The sequence below is a fragment of the Balaenoptera musculus genome, chromosome 5 (assembly GCF_009873245.2).
Source record: "Balaenoptera musculus isolate JJ_BM4_2016_0621 chromosome 5, mBalMus1.pri.v3, whole genome shotgun sequence".
NCBI lineage: Eukaryota > Metazoa > Chordata > Mammalia > Artiodactyla > Balaenopteridae > Balaenoptera > Balaenoptera musculus.
In genome coordinates, this window is record NC_045789.1 from 68,456,685 (window position 1) to 68,471,955 (window position 15,271).

Genomic DNA, 15,271 nt, shown 5'->3' on the forward strand with positions numbered 1-15,271 from the left:
TTTAGGTGAGAAAGACAACAGAGTAATCAGCAAATTCACCTTAAGAGACAGGGACTTGGCACTACATCAAAAGGCTAGGGAATAAACATGGATTTTTCTATTAAGTTAAAACCTTTAGTAGACCTATTGATTTCCCCCCCAACCCCCCTGATTCCTACTTTAATGGAGCTTTTTGATTAAATGATTAGTTAACAGTTATAATTTATAATAAGGGGACTCTATATAGTTGTATAATGTTGCAATTTTGTTAAAGAAGTAAATCATTTATTTGCTGTCCTTAATAAAAAAAAAGGAATCAAAATGTTCATGTGTTCATGTTATATAATCTCATTCATAGATGCTTAAATATCCAATATTTTTTGTGTAGAGTCCTAATAATGTGATCAAAGACTGATTTCACAGATAGATATTATTTGTGCCAGTTCTACTAATATTTATCTTCAGGCGTAAGAGTTGGTGGGGAGAAAATGCCCTTCACTGATTCAGAATATACTTCAGTGCTGTCTCACCATTGAAGGAGAATGAATGTTAGGCATAGTTATGCGTCAGATCCTGAGGATCAGGCAGTGTGTTTCCACAGGCTTCTGTTGTGACAGCTGCAAAGTCCTTGTATCTCCAGGACTGGGTTATTTTTATTCTGATGGAATCAACCTTAATTTTGTTGTTGTTCATTCTGTTTGGAGTCAAGAATAAGTGAGTGTAAATATATTATGATTGATTTTTATAATTCACCAAGAACAGAGATAATGAGACATTGAACAGAACTAAATATATGTCAACATTATTTGAGCACCTTATGTATTCTGGGCATTGTTTTCTTGTTTTGATTTACAAATAACTTAAATGGTCTCATTTGTCTACCCATTTAGTGCATACCTGTCCCTTTTCCCCTCTCAGAATATAAGTTGAACATGGACTTTGCTTTGTCTACTGATGTGTTCCAGGGTTTGGAACATAATAGTTGCTCAATAAATATTGGTTGAATGAGCAGATGTTATCTAAGTTGTCATGAAAACCCTGTGAGATAGGTTGTTGTACAAAGTTTTAAAAGTTCAGAGAAGCTTAACCAAATTATTTGAGGTTTTTTTGGCTACTCAGTGGTATAGTTATGCCTTTTTTTATTTATTTTTTTTGGATAATTGGATTTCCTAATACTGATATTTGTCATCCCCACAGAAAGTGTATTGGTTTTTTAAATGAATTTATTTATTTATTTATTTATTGTCTGTGTTGGGTCTTCTTTGCTGCGCGCGGGCTTTCTCTAGTTGCGGCGAGCGGGGGCTACTCTTCGTTGCGGTGCGCAGGCTTCTCATTGCGGTGGCTTCTCTTGTTGCAGAGCATGGGCTGTAGGCATGCAGGCTTCAGTAGTTGTGGCGTGTAGGCTCAGTAGTTGTGGCTCACAGGCTCTAGAGCGCAGGCCCAGTGGTTGTGGCACGCGGGTTTAGTTGCTCTGTGGCATGTGGGATCTTCCCAGACCAGGGCTCAAACCCGAGTCTCCTGCATTGGCAGGTGGATTCATAACCACTGTGCCACCAGGGAAGCCCATGCCATTGTTTTAAAGTCAGGCATTTTGTCCTTCTACTCCACCTCACTGCAGTGTTTGATGTTTTTGAATCTTTATGTATAAAATATTTTTTAAAAGACTAGTGTATCTATCAAGTTTAATTGTTCCACCAAAGAACACATGCTTTTTTTTTTTTTTTTTGGTGCTTTCATTTTAATTAAGAGCTATATTTCAATAGGAAAACACTTTAATTCCAATATGTCTGCATCTCTTTCAGATCCTGTGTTACGGTTTAATGAACAGTTGATAATTATTTCTCTAACACTCTGGTTATGTAAGCTGGTTAAGTAAATAGCTGTTTCACATGACTTTTACAAAAACAGTTGAGACTCACATTAAGATACCATTTTCATTTCATTATGAAGTGTTAATGACTCCATGAGATATAAACATTTAAATAGTATACTGGTATACCTCTCTTGAGGTGTTCAGCACAGCTTGCTAGGAGGAACAGACCAAAACGTAGCACTTGTTATATAAAATTCCAGATGTCTTTTGGTTGAGTTTTAAAGGCTGCTATTTATATTTGACTAGTGAAGAATGGGGGATGCCAACTATTACTAACTGGATTTCCTTAATAAGTGATCTTTTTAGTTTTATTTTTGTCGAACCGTTGCTCTCAGTGGTTATTAGATTTTGTATCTCCTGAATAGCTCGCTTTTGTTTGATGTACCCTATGTTGGGTAGAGGAATAGCATGGCAGGCCAGTTTCTTTTTAGAAGGGAATGAGATGAGTAAAGAGTGTTTTAAGTGTTCATCCAAGGCTGGACTCTGAGGTTTTCTTTTGCCGCTTCAAATGCTTGTAAGTGATAACAGACCAAAGGAGATAGAGAATCCTTTGGAATTCAAATGTCATTAAAAGATTCTTGGGCAGGACAGTGTCATGGAAGAACTTGAGCTCCAAATTATAATCAGTCTGCTATGGAATTTCTGGCTTGACCCCAGTGATACCTTGTTCTCACTGTGTAAGTGTGTGAAGGAGTTCATGAATTCTTCTTGTTTATATAAATGGGATTTGGAAGTGTTGGGCTTTCATAGTGTCCTGAAATCAAGTAGGATCCCTTACATAGAGGGCCTTTGGAGTACTTTTCAGGTGGTTTTCATTGGCGATTGCAGGAGAAGCCGTATGGGTGGTTATATTCATGCCTTTTCTGAGTCTGTGAGAATTCTCATGATAGAGGAGAGATATTGGAAAAGACCTACAGGCGTGATGGGAGAGAGGCAGTGAAGTAAGTATTGAGAATGGCATGGAGTGGGGCTTTGATCCAGACTGAGTTGAGCTCCACTGGTGACTGGCTATGTGTCTTTGAACAGGCTACTTAATCTCTCTAGGCCAGTTGACCTCACCTATCACTTTGAATGATATTTTCTTTGTAGCATTGTTTTCAAGATTACCAAAAATGGTAACAAAGTTGATACATGATTCAATACATAGTGGCTATTACTGTTTAAGAAAACTTTTGAATTTTTGACTTGGAGATAGATGAATCAAAGTTAACTAGAATTTATCTTTGGAGCATTCCATCGTAGAAAACATTCTAGGAATTTGGATCTAGGTCTTTCGTTGTGCATAATTCCGAACCATTTTAGCATGTGATTTATAGCTACATGACAGTTCGTGGGAACTTGAGTTGCAACACCTTCTCCTGTGCTTTCCTTCTTTGTCTGTAATGTGTGCTCTTCCAAATAGCTACTGCCAAAAGATCTTGTGATTCTGATACAAAGGTTTTTAGAAGTTAGTGTAGCAGTATTACTTCAGTAGGTTCTCTTGGCTGTTTTTAAAGTTAGCCTAACACTTTTTTTTAAAATTTCATTTATTTTTGTCTGCGTTGGGCCTTTGTTGCTGTGTGCGGGCTTTCTCTAGTTGCGGCTAGTGGGGGCTACTCTTCCTTGCGGTTCGCGGGCTTCTCATTGTGGTGGCTTCTCTCGTTGCGGAGCACAGGCTACAGGCGCGCAGGCTTCAGTAGTTGTGGCACGTGGGCTTCAGTAGTTGTGGCTCGCATGCTCCAGAGCGCAGGCTCAGTAGTTGTGGTGCACGGGCTTAGTTGCTCCGCGGCATGTGGGATCTTCCTGGACCAGGGCTCGAACCCATGTCCCCTGAGTTGGCAGGCGGATCCTTAACCACTGCGCTACTAGGAAGTCCCAGCCTAACGCTTCTTAAGAAGGGTCATTTTGGACTGTCTTCTCAAGTTACGTGGATGTATATTTTTAGAAATTGGGGCAGTTAAGTGTGACTAGAGTTAGGGTCAGGGTCTTTACTTCTTTGGCTCTTAGAAAGGACTTTTAAGAAACTTAATCGAAATAAAAATGCATCTGTCTCCATTTTAAGAGGCCTAGAATAGTCTCCTCTCTATCCCACTTACTCTCTCGTTTCCTAATCACAGAATTGATGTTTATCTAGTATGGTGACACTGGTTGTTAAAATATTACAATTTCTCGTATCAGTTGATACTTAGCTACTCCTACGTCCCTCCCCCACGTGCTCCTGCTACTTCAGCCCTCCTGTCCTACCCCAGGACCCTCTTTGATCACCCCGGGTTTCATCAACTAAAGGGTGAGACTAGGCATACCAGGGACTCCAGGACCCCACCTCCACTCTGAGGCTGGGCTTGTTAAATTGTTCAGTTTACCGTACCTTCCTGGTGGCTGACTATTTGATGATCACCCCTGTTATTCTCACTTAGAGAAGCAAAAGGAAGGAGATACTATGGATAAGATAAAATAGTTGAAACAAAAGGGTATAAGAAAAATATAAATAAATATTAGGGAAAAATACTGAAATAATGTGTAAAAAGATGAATAAAATGACAGAAAATAATATCTATATCCAAAGATTCTAAAAAAATAACAAAGAGGTTAAAACGCACAGTAAAATAGGTTAAGATGACTAAAGCTGAATGTAAATTTAAAATGTAACTAAAAGAATATACTAGGAGGGTTAAACGAAAATAAAGTGTGCTATAAAAGGAATTCAGGAAGCAACATACAGCCCAAGGGTTAACTCCACCCACCTATAAGTAGTGGCCTTTGGGTTGAGGCAACCATACATAGTTATAAGCTTCCAATCCTGGTTACTTCCTGAAACTGGAACTCTGCAGGGGGAATAGAAGTCTCTGTGTGACTGTCCTTGGGGTTGATAGTTTCCCTCGCCCCCAACCTCAGTTACTTATTCTCTGTCATTGTCCACTGGCTTCTATTATTCCATTTAATATAAAAGCATTGTTTCTTTTTCCAGATAGTGAGTTCTTTCAGAACTGAGTTGGTCTTATTTATATGGGTAGCCCCAGAGCTCAGCCCCATGGCAGGCACTTAGGAAGCAGTTATTAAATGTTTGTTGAAGGTTAGCGTCTTCTGTCCTCTGGTTCTCGTCCTTTATGTGCCAGAGCAAGTTTTCACTTGTTCTGAAGAGCTGCTGTCAGTTGCCATATTTAGCCCACTGACTTCTTCCTTCAGAACCATCTAGCACATTGCTCAGTGGGCAGTGGTTCCTGAGGCAAAAGCAGCCTCCCATTAGTTTGAAAATGAAAAAAGAAAAAAAAATGCTTCAAATCAAGCAAAAGATGATCTAGAATACAAGCTTTTTCTGGAAAGGGCCAGATAGTAAATATTTCAGGATTTGTAGGCCATAAGTCTCTGTCACAACTGCTCAGCTCTGACTTCGTAGAGCAAAAGGAGCCTAGATGTAATGTGAATGCACGTGTGTGGCTGTGTTTCAGTACAGCTTTATTTACAAATTAGGTGATGAACCAGATTTGGCCTGGGGGCCTAAGTGTTCCAACCCTAAGCCGGAATATGGAAAAGGATATTGCTATCATCAGAGAGCTACATGCAGGTAATTTACCTGGGAAATAGAGAATGGAAACTTTGAAGAAGCGGTTCACTGTTATACTTATTTTCTGTAACCCTTGGAGTAGTGTTTTATCTATAGTAGGTGTTCAATAAATATTTATTAATTTGATTTGGGATCCAACTCTCTCACTTATTCTCCCTGGGCTTCAGTTATCTTATCTAAAATTTAAGGGATTATGTTACGTGATCTTTAAAGACTCTCCAGTTAAAAAAAAATCTGCAATTCTCTGTTTGTGGAAGGCCAGATGGTTAATTCTTTAAAGATAACAATTGTTGGCTTAACACATTTCCTGTATGCCTTTAATATCCTGCTGTGATTCTGAAATAGTTGCTTTTTACCAATCATTTTGTTTTATGGACGTTTCCATAATGGAACTCACTGTCCACTAGGTTATACTGGTACCTTTCACCTATCTTTATCACCCTATCCTGCCACATGTGTGGATACAATACACACTTTGCCTTACTTTAATCATAAAATTTATTAAGCCTAGTCATTTTTTAATAGAATAAATTAGCTCTAAAGGTAATTCATTGTAGGTTTTTTTTTTTTTTTAGAAAGACAATGATTCTTTATAGAAAGATGGCAATCAAAATGAGGATCAGTCTGCCTTTGAGAATTATGTTTTCCTAAATGCTGTATCAGCAAGTGAACATTCCATCATTGATTTATTCATTTAAACTGTTAAACAATAATCCAAAATAATTTTAGATATTACAGATGTAAATTATTATCACCTTACCTAAATCTTGAATTCTACTTTTACTTAGACTTTTTTTTTTTTTTTTTTGGCTGCACTGGGTCTTCGTTGCTGCGTGCGGGCTTTCTCTAGTTGCGGTGAGTGGGGGCTACTCTTTGTTGCGGTGCGCGGGCTTCTCATTGCAGTGACTTCTCTTGTTGTGGAGCGCGGGCTCTAGGCGCGCGGGCTTCAGTAGTTGTGGCACGTGGGCTCAGTAGTTGTGGCTTGCAGGCTCTAGAGTGCAGGCTCAGTAGTTGTGGTGCACGGGCTTAGTTGCTCCGCAGCATGTGGGATCCTCCCGGACCAGGGCTTGAACCCGTGTCCCCTGCATTGGCAGGTGGATTCTTAACCACTGCGCCACCAGGGAAACCCCTTTACTTAGACTTTTGATAGATTTTTCTGTTTCTAGAGAGTGATTTGTTTAAGGTTAGGTAAGGCATCTGACAATCTCTTATACTGTCCTCAAGAAGAAGTATAAGCTGGCATATATTTCTAGTCTACATGATAGAGAAACTTTAAAAAAAACTCTAAAAAGTTCTTCGTAAGGAATGCAGAAAATTTATATTTATTATTTCTCAGGGTTCTGAATTCTCTTTTTTTAATGAATATATCTTTTTTATTATTTATTATTTTATTTATTTATTTACTTATTTACTTATTTATTTATTTATTTATTTATAATTTTATTTATTGGCCGCGTTGGGTCTTCATTGCTGCACACGGGCTTTCTCTAGTTGTGGCGAGCAGGGGCTACTCTTCGTTGCGGTGCGTGGGCTTCTCATTGTGGTGGCTTCTCTTTGTTGTGGAGCATGGGCTCTAGGTGCATGGGCTTCAGTAGTTGTGGCACACGGGTTCAGTAGTTGTGGCACGCAGGCTCAGTAGTTGTGGCACGTGGGCTCAGTAGTTGTGGCTCGCAGGTTCAGTAGTTGTGGCACGCGGGCTCAGTAGTTGTGGCTCGCAGGCTTTAGAGCGCAGGCTCAATAGTTGTGGCGCATGGGCTCAGTTGCTCCGCGGCATGTAGGATCTTCCTGGACCAGGGCCGAACCCATGTCCCCTGCATTGGCAGGTGGATTCTTAAACACTGCGCCACCAGGGAAGTCCTGAATTTTCTTAATCTCTATTTTTAAATAAGTATAGATGTGTGCTAAAAATAACATAAGCAAGATAATGATGTTTTTGTATTAATATAATTTAAAGTAGCACTTCTTAAGCTTTACCATGCTTAAGAATGACCTAGGGGATCTTATAAAGAAGTCGGTTCTGATTTATAAGGTTTAGGATGAGGCTTTAAAGAATATTAAGATTACGAAGGTAAATTCTTCCAAATTAGTTTTAATATAGTACATTATGATTAAGCTTGACGGTGCATAAACATTTTCCTGTGTTTTGGGCTTGCCCATTTAACTACACTGGACAATCTCTTCATCTTTTCTTCCTAACACTGCTGGTACTCTACTTCCTAAGTGTAATTTTTGTCTTTACATTTGAGTGCCTCTGCAGTTTGACGCTTCCTTTCCTTTACTGATTTAGACTGTTCCTCTTATACTTTATTATAGCCTTGCCAACTCACCCCTTTGTTTTAAAACTGAGTGATATAAAAGGTGGCTCTAACAATAAAAATTTCTAGTTGATTGAAAGCTTATTGTGCTACTGACAAGGTAGGAAAAATTCAGAAAGGGAAGTGTTGGCAGGAAGTCGTGAGCCTTTACTTTGTGATGGTGCTTCATGGATAAAGTGACCATTGGTCTCCACTGACCTTGGACAGTTAATGGTTTACATCTCTGTTCTGACATGTTGTTAATAGTTCGTGCCTACTTTCACGCTCAAAAAAAGTCCTGCCTTGGACAGTACATTTTATGTTCTCTCTTATTCATGGTTCATAGAATTTTACCTATTCTTTCCCAGTAGGATTGAGCAGTTGTAATGCATATACTCTTTTCTTCTCAATATATCTGTATACCATGTATTGACAATGAAAGTATCTTAGTATTAACAATTCTAGTTTCTTTTGGGGCAGTGAATATACATTGTGCATGTTGTAAAACTACAAATCCAATAACAAGCCTTTCGAATAGAAAATTTGTAGCTGGATTTTTTATCGCCAGTATCTTCAAAAATTATTTCAGGCAATTAAATTTAATTTCTGATGTCTAGAGTTCCTAAGATCTCAAGAATCAATTTTAAGTATATTCAGAAATAGATTTTTTTCATTCAAGAAATAATAATATCTTAGCATTGGGCCAAATGATAGCAAATTGGTATGGTTTGTGAGGGCAGAGGAGAAAGTATGATTACAGGGTCTGGACTACTTCATTTTAAGCAGAGGAAGAAATTTTTTTGTTTTACAGGTGAAATATATAGAAAAGAACTTAAACCAAAAGCTAGGAATAAGTTGGGCTATTAATAAATACCTTGTGTCAGGAAGGTAACGGTAATTGTACCTTACGGCATTCACAAGTAATATAATTGCTGTATAGGTAGCCACTCCCCAAGTTATTGAGCTTAGTTAAAATGCTTCTTTATTGGTTTTATGCTGCTAATTTGTGAATATACTGATGCATTAATCCTATCTGTGACATTTGTCTAAAACTTATTTTTATGAGACCCTTTTATAGCTATGATCATTCATTCAGAAACTTGATTTATACTTCTAAAATAAGCAGTTCATTTGGTCATGACCTGAAACCTTTCTCTCTAGAAATCTAGATGGAATTCTGATCCTTGTGTTTCAGGAGCAGAGTCCCTTCATTACTCACTTGTTTATTTCATTTGCTGTTTCATAGTGCCATGTTTGAATTATTGTCTCTTCTTATGTTTGTTTTTACTTTTCTTCATTTCAGCTGAATTCGTTAATTTGTGGTTATTGTTGGCCAGCATGTATTTGAAAATAGTGAATTCTGTTTACCCCCCTCATAAACGGAGAAGAAGTTGGAGAGCTTGTGGGATTGGCTGGCTGTCTGCTTCTCTTCTGTCTTTGTCCTCCTCTTATCTCTAGTTCTGACATCCCTTTTGTACTTTAGATTTATGTTGTCCAAACCCTTCTTGATGTGACCCACACCTGGTTAGTCCATGGTAAATACCACTGTCCACACAGTCACCTAAGCCTAGGGGTCACTTTTGAGTGTTTCAGCTTTACCGCTTTTTTTTTTTTTTTTTCCTATACTGTCAGTCACCAGATACATCAAGAAGTATCTATTAGGAAAAAATGGAATCTGTCTTCCTATTCCCATCTTTTTTGCCCTTTTCTGTTGTATTCTAAGTATGTATACTATTTATCTTTTTAGTCCTTATCTCTCACCTCAGCAATTTAGATAGTCCATCGTTGTGTTCTCCTAAAGTCCGTTCTCCACCTCACCAATCAGGTTGGTCTGTCTGACCTTGTTCCTGCTCAGAACTCTTCTATAGCATCCAATTATTGACCTCAATATTTCTTGGGTCCCTATGGGTATTTCAGGGATTCTTTGAGAATCTCCTCAGGCAAGTGGGTAGGACTCTGGTGCTCTAACCCTGGTCAGCCAGGGTTACTTTGATTTCAGTCTGTTTTCCTTTTGGGGATTAAGCATAAAGATTCATTCTTCAGAAGAAGATCCGCTGCTAAACAGATTTCAGATTTGATATTGTTCCCTCAGAGTGGCCAACCCTGATCACCCTAACTCAGCAGGGCCTCCTCTGGTTTTCTCTGTCACTATACCCCCTTTATTGCCTTCACAGCACTTAATCACAACTGGTTAGTTTATATTTGGATGGATTTATGTGGGGACACACACCCACACATACCACACACTCTTTATCACCACCATTGGATCCTAACCTTCCCAAGGGCACAAAGCTTTGTTTTATTCACTAAATTATCCTTTTTGTACCTGACGTGATGCTTCCACACCGTGTTTAGACCATTTATATTTAATTAGTGACTTGGTCGGGTTTAAATCTATTTTGCGGTTGTTTCCTATTTGTCCCATCTGTTTTCCCTTCCTCCTTTGCCTTCTTTCGAATTAGTTGTATATTTTTTAGTATTCTAATTTATTCTACTATTGGCTTATTATCTCTCTCTTTTAAAAATTAGTTGCTCTGGGGTTTACAAAATGAATTTCAACTTACAGTCTACTTTCAAATAATAGCATAATATTTTATGTAGAATGTAGGGACTTGAAACTTTATACTTCTGTTTCTCCTGTCCATCCTTTCTGCTACTGTAGTCAAATGTTTTATTTCTACACACATTATAAACCTGATAGTACGTTGTTAAGCACTTTTGCTTTAAGCAGTCAGTTAACGTAAAAAAAATTTAAAACGAGAAATAAAAGGTGTTTTCCTGGGACTTCCCTGGTGGTGCAGTAGATAAGAACCCACCTGCCAATGCAGGGGACACGAGTTTGAGCCCTGGTCTGGGAAGATCCCACATGCTATGGAGCAACTAAGCCCGTGCGCCACAGCTACTGAGCCTGCATTCTAGACCCCTCGAGCCACAACTCCTGAAGCCCACGTGTCACAACTACTGAAGACCGAGTGCCCTAGAGCCCGCATGCCACAACAGGAGAAGCCACCGCAATGAGAAGCCCGTGCACTGCAGTGAAGAGTAGTGCCCACTCACCTAGAGAAAGCCCGCACGCGGCAACGAAGATGAAACATTTGTGTTCATTTTTATCTTTGTTCCTCTGTATGTAACGTATCATTTATCATTTTCTTCAACTGCTTCTGAGATTTTTCTCTTTGTCGTTGGTTTCCAGCAGTTTGCGTATGGTATGCCTTGGCATATTCCAACATATATTAGACTATTTGATGTTGTTCCAAAGGTCTCTGAGGCTTTGTGCATTTTTTTCCCTTTGTTTTATCATCTGGACTTCACTTTGGAGAGTTACTATTTCCATTTCTCCAAGTTCACTGGTCTTTTCTTCCACAGAATCTAATCTTTTCTTGGTCCCACCCATTAAATTTATTGTTTTAGGTATTTTATCTCTCAAAGTTCTGTTTGAGTCTATTTTTAGATCTTCTATTTTCTCCTCATAGAAAAGAAGCTCATTAGAGACTCAGATCCCAGGATTTTTATTGGGGCTGATGACATGGCACATACCCAGTTTTAGACTCCCTGAAGGGAAAGCAGTTGTTCAGCGTAAACTATATTGTTTGTACCAACAATTTAGTCATGGTGAGCCACTCTTATCATGGGAATGGTGGGCCCCTCTTAAAATTTAAGTTCTTGGATGCTAGCCAAGGGCCAATCTTGTAAACAGGCCTTTCAGAGACTATCAGTCAAGCCTGCTAGGTTAACTCTTCTGTATAGTGTGAGAATTGTGTCTTCTCTTTTATTTAATCATTTGTTTATATAAGTATAGACTCAGTGGCTATTTATCTTTTACTTTGGGTTGTATTCCAAAACTACATTGTTTATTTTGTTGCTCAAAGTGTTAGCTTTGGCTGTTGGCAGCTCTATCACTTGGCTCCCATATCCCTTTGACATACCCACATTATTTTGTGTTTTGAGCCCTTTCTCACTTTCTGGCTCTACAAGATGTTCCAGGCTTATCTTGTGTGTTCCATGCTCTAGCCCTAGAATCAGTCATTTCTCCAAGGAGCTCTGCTTTCTTTTTGTAATGAAGTTTTAAAATGTTAAATCAAATTCATGGTAGAAAATTTGGGAAATAGAGAAAGAAGAAAGTAGAATTAAGTGCACTAAAAAGTAAATGTTAACTACTGTTATAATTATAGATAATTGTTAATTTTTTGTTGTATTATTTAATACAACAAAACAATATGAAGTGATTTTTACAGCCTTTTCTGTTTTTTCTTTTTTTGCATTTCATGTGTGGTGTTAATACCTAATAGACCTGAGAGCATCTTTCCTTCCATACCTAAAGCTTTTCGATCTCTTTCCTAAACAGAAGAGATGAGGACTTTCTGAAGAGGCTGAAATGTATGGGGACTGTGAAAGGCTCTAGGAGTGATAGGATATTTGATATTTGATGTAGAAAAATTTGCCATGTTTCTATTTTTTTCCATAATACGGTTGTTTGGTTACCAGTTTAATAATTTCTAGATATTGTAAAAGGTGTTAATATAAGGAATGATCCATTATATTTGTACTCTTCCTAAGAATGTTAATAATTGAAGACTTTTATTTCCTTTTGGGTTGGTGGAACATTAAATTCTATTAGATTATATTGTATGATATAGTCAGTTAAATCCAAACTTCATTTTTTATTAAAGAACATTTTGTTTGGATCCATTTAGAACATATCTAAATGGCAATATTTTTGTAGGATTTACTGAGAAGTTTTCCTGGTACACATTCTCTTGGTTTACTAGGATGTACCTCTATCCATCTTCTACTTAGAAATGTAAAGCAAGTAACCAATTCCATGAATCCTTAAAATGCCAGTGAAAAGGGCATAGAATTAAATGGAAATTGATTAAAAGAAAGAAGGGCACCTACTTTCTAATTCCCTGGGGGCAAGCGGACTGGCACGGTCATCTTTTGTACCCAGTGCTTCACAGTATCTGGCCCATGCCAAGAGGACCTCAGCAAAGGCTGATAATATTGGAACTGTGTGTTTCTTTAAAATGTTCTAAATCTTACCGTTTTGAAAGCACTCTTCAATATTACAGTCTGAAAGGTAGAGAGGAGTTGTTGAAGGAAATGATACAAAATAGATTTTTCTGCTTCGCCCAGGATATGCCATCGAGGAATGATCTGTGCTTTTTATGGTGACGAGACAAAAAAAAATACATGAATGATGCAACTTGGAGAATTCTGAATTTATAGAAGGAGTAAAGTAGAAGACTGACTGACATTTTGACTGGCTTTTTGTCAAGCTTGCAAGAGCTTTAGGCTATGTGTTTGTTTCTGTGATTAATTGCTAGGTTAAGGATAGAGAAATCACTTGAAGAATGATAGGAGTATTATTATTTGTGTAATTTAAAAATTTGATTAGTAGTTGAGGGATTGAGAAAGCATTTGGAACACAGTGGGACTCTGCCCCAGTCTTCTAAAAGAATTGTTGGGTGCGTATGTAGTTCTCCTAGTCACTACTTCAGCGATTTGGGTGATAAACGTTTGGCAAGGGTTAGAAAGGAGATACTTAATCCATTAATGTTTGTTAGCTGTGATTAAGAGTTGGAATAATAATGCTACTTATTTTAGTTTTTACATTTCAGGATAAAGCTCAGAAGCCAGGCTCTGCCCGCATGGGCCTGTTGAATTATTCTCCGTATAAATGGAAAACGCAATTTTCACTCACCCTCTGTCTACAAGGAAGTCCTAGTGTGAATGCAACTTCCAAAATAAGCCCTGAAATTAATTTTTATGCATCTATGTCTCCAAGAAACTATTGATTTGCTTTGGCTGTATACACATAGGATACATGTGTATACATGTGTATACATACACAGACTCATTAGGTATAAGAGAAACTTTAGGTTCTGATTTATTCTTTTAGATCCATGTACACAAAACTTCAGCAGAAGAAAATCCTTTTTTAAGGTTGTGAGAAAATCACCTATTATTTAACCCCCATCCCTTAAAAAAATATCCTACTCTGACGTTCTGTATGACAGTTGGTTTTGCTTGTTATAGTTTATAAAGGTTTACTAAGAATGAACCCTGGTTACTTTGGTGGGACGTTATAGTCAAATAGTATTAAGTAGTTTTCAAGATTTGTGTGAGACTAAAAGTCTTATTAGCTCAGTAGGGATAGAAAAACTATGGTAAAATATCTGTGTGTATGCCTTCTAACTTGTCTGCTTGTTGACATGGTTCAGTTCTGAGTCTTGGCATTTACTGGTGTAGTTTGTTTGGGTCTAGATCATCTTATTCCCTGAATCTGTTAACAGCTGTTTGATGAAAAGAGGATTGTATTGTCAAATCACTTTGGGGAATACTTTAACTAAAAAGAGAAATTGAACTGGTTTGTGTATAACCGAGAGCCTTTTGTTTGTTGACATATGTTGTTAATGTACAAGAATGGATGTAGTAGGCAGTGTTTTTGGACTGTGGAATACCCTTTATTCATGCAACTCCATGAGGCATTTGTGTTCCATTAGGCCAGGGGAAACCTTGCTCTTACCTGATCCTGAGATGTCTCTGATCAAGATGTGCCCAAACAACAGTATTGTGATATTGGAGTTTTGCGTGGTTAGCCTTTGTGGCCCTGGTTTAAATTTAGATTTTGGACCTGTTCAGGGGTAGGAGTGGCCACAGACTTATTCCAGAGTTCCTGGACTACTCTGAAGAAAAATACAAGCTTTAAATGACACTCTCAATGCTACTATTACCACTGAATGTGTCTTAATGAATATGATTATCTTTATCCCTTGGTGTATGATACTTGTGCGTAGAAGGATATTCTTTTAGCTTTTAATACAGCACCTAGCCATTTGGCTATGAATTAGTCTATTCAGTTATGACTTTGATCACTGAATTTACTTATTTCTTGTGGTATTTAAAGGATAAAAAATATAGATGGATCAATACAAATGTATTGCCACATATGGAAAAACACGCCCCCCCCTCACTGACCTTCAAAGTCACAGTAAACTAATTGTGAGGTCAAGACATTTTTCTTTAGATATTAACATAAAATATTATTTGTCAGGTTTGATTTTAGAATTTTTCTACTTTTTGAAGAGCAGTCAGGCTTTCAATAGTGTCAGTTTTCCATTTTAAAATATCTTTTGTAGGGTAAAGTTTTTAAAATGTGCATTTTATTTGGCCAGAGGATTTCTTGCTATTCATTGATATTCTGACTCTTAAGATTTTCAGGGGAATTATGTGCTATGTTAAGAATAGAAGACCCTATGTTTTAAAATAATCCCATTATTTAAATAGAGTTCTCGCTTTTGAATAAGTTGCCTGTAGCAGAGGAAACTTTGTCCTGAGCTGAGCAGTTTTAGAGGCTGATGGAAGCTCAGCCTCGGTGTTCATTACATCATCCTTTCATTCCATTAGCCAGCGTTCTCTCCGGTGGGTTAAGTGAGGCAGTGGACTCTGCATCATCATGAGCACGCTCAGAAAGTCACCGCTTACTGCCTGGGCGTGTAGAGGAGTGGAGAGAATTTACTACTAAAATCACCTAGAGAAAACTGGTTGGAGTGGGATAAATACCACCGATGTTTTTTTGGC

At 38.0% G+C, this 15,271-nt stretch overlaps 1 protein-coding gene across 1 annotated transcript in view; it reads left to right on the plus strand.

The window, feature by feature from the left end:
- The window catches only part of FRYL (FRY like transcription coactivator), a 242,319-nt gene that overhangs the window by 70,802 nt on the left and 156,246 nt on the right, over positions 1 to 15,271 (plus strand). The gene's annotated exons all lie outside the window — the stretch shown is intronic.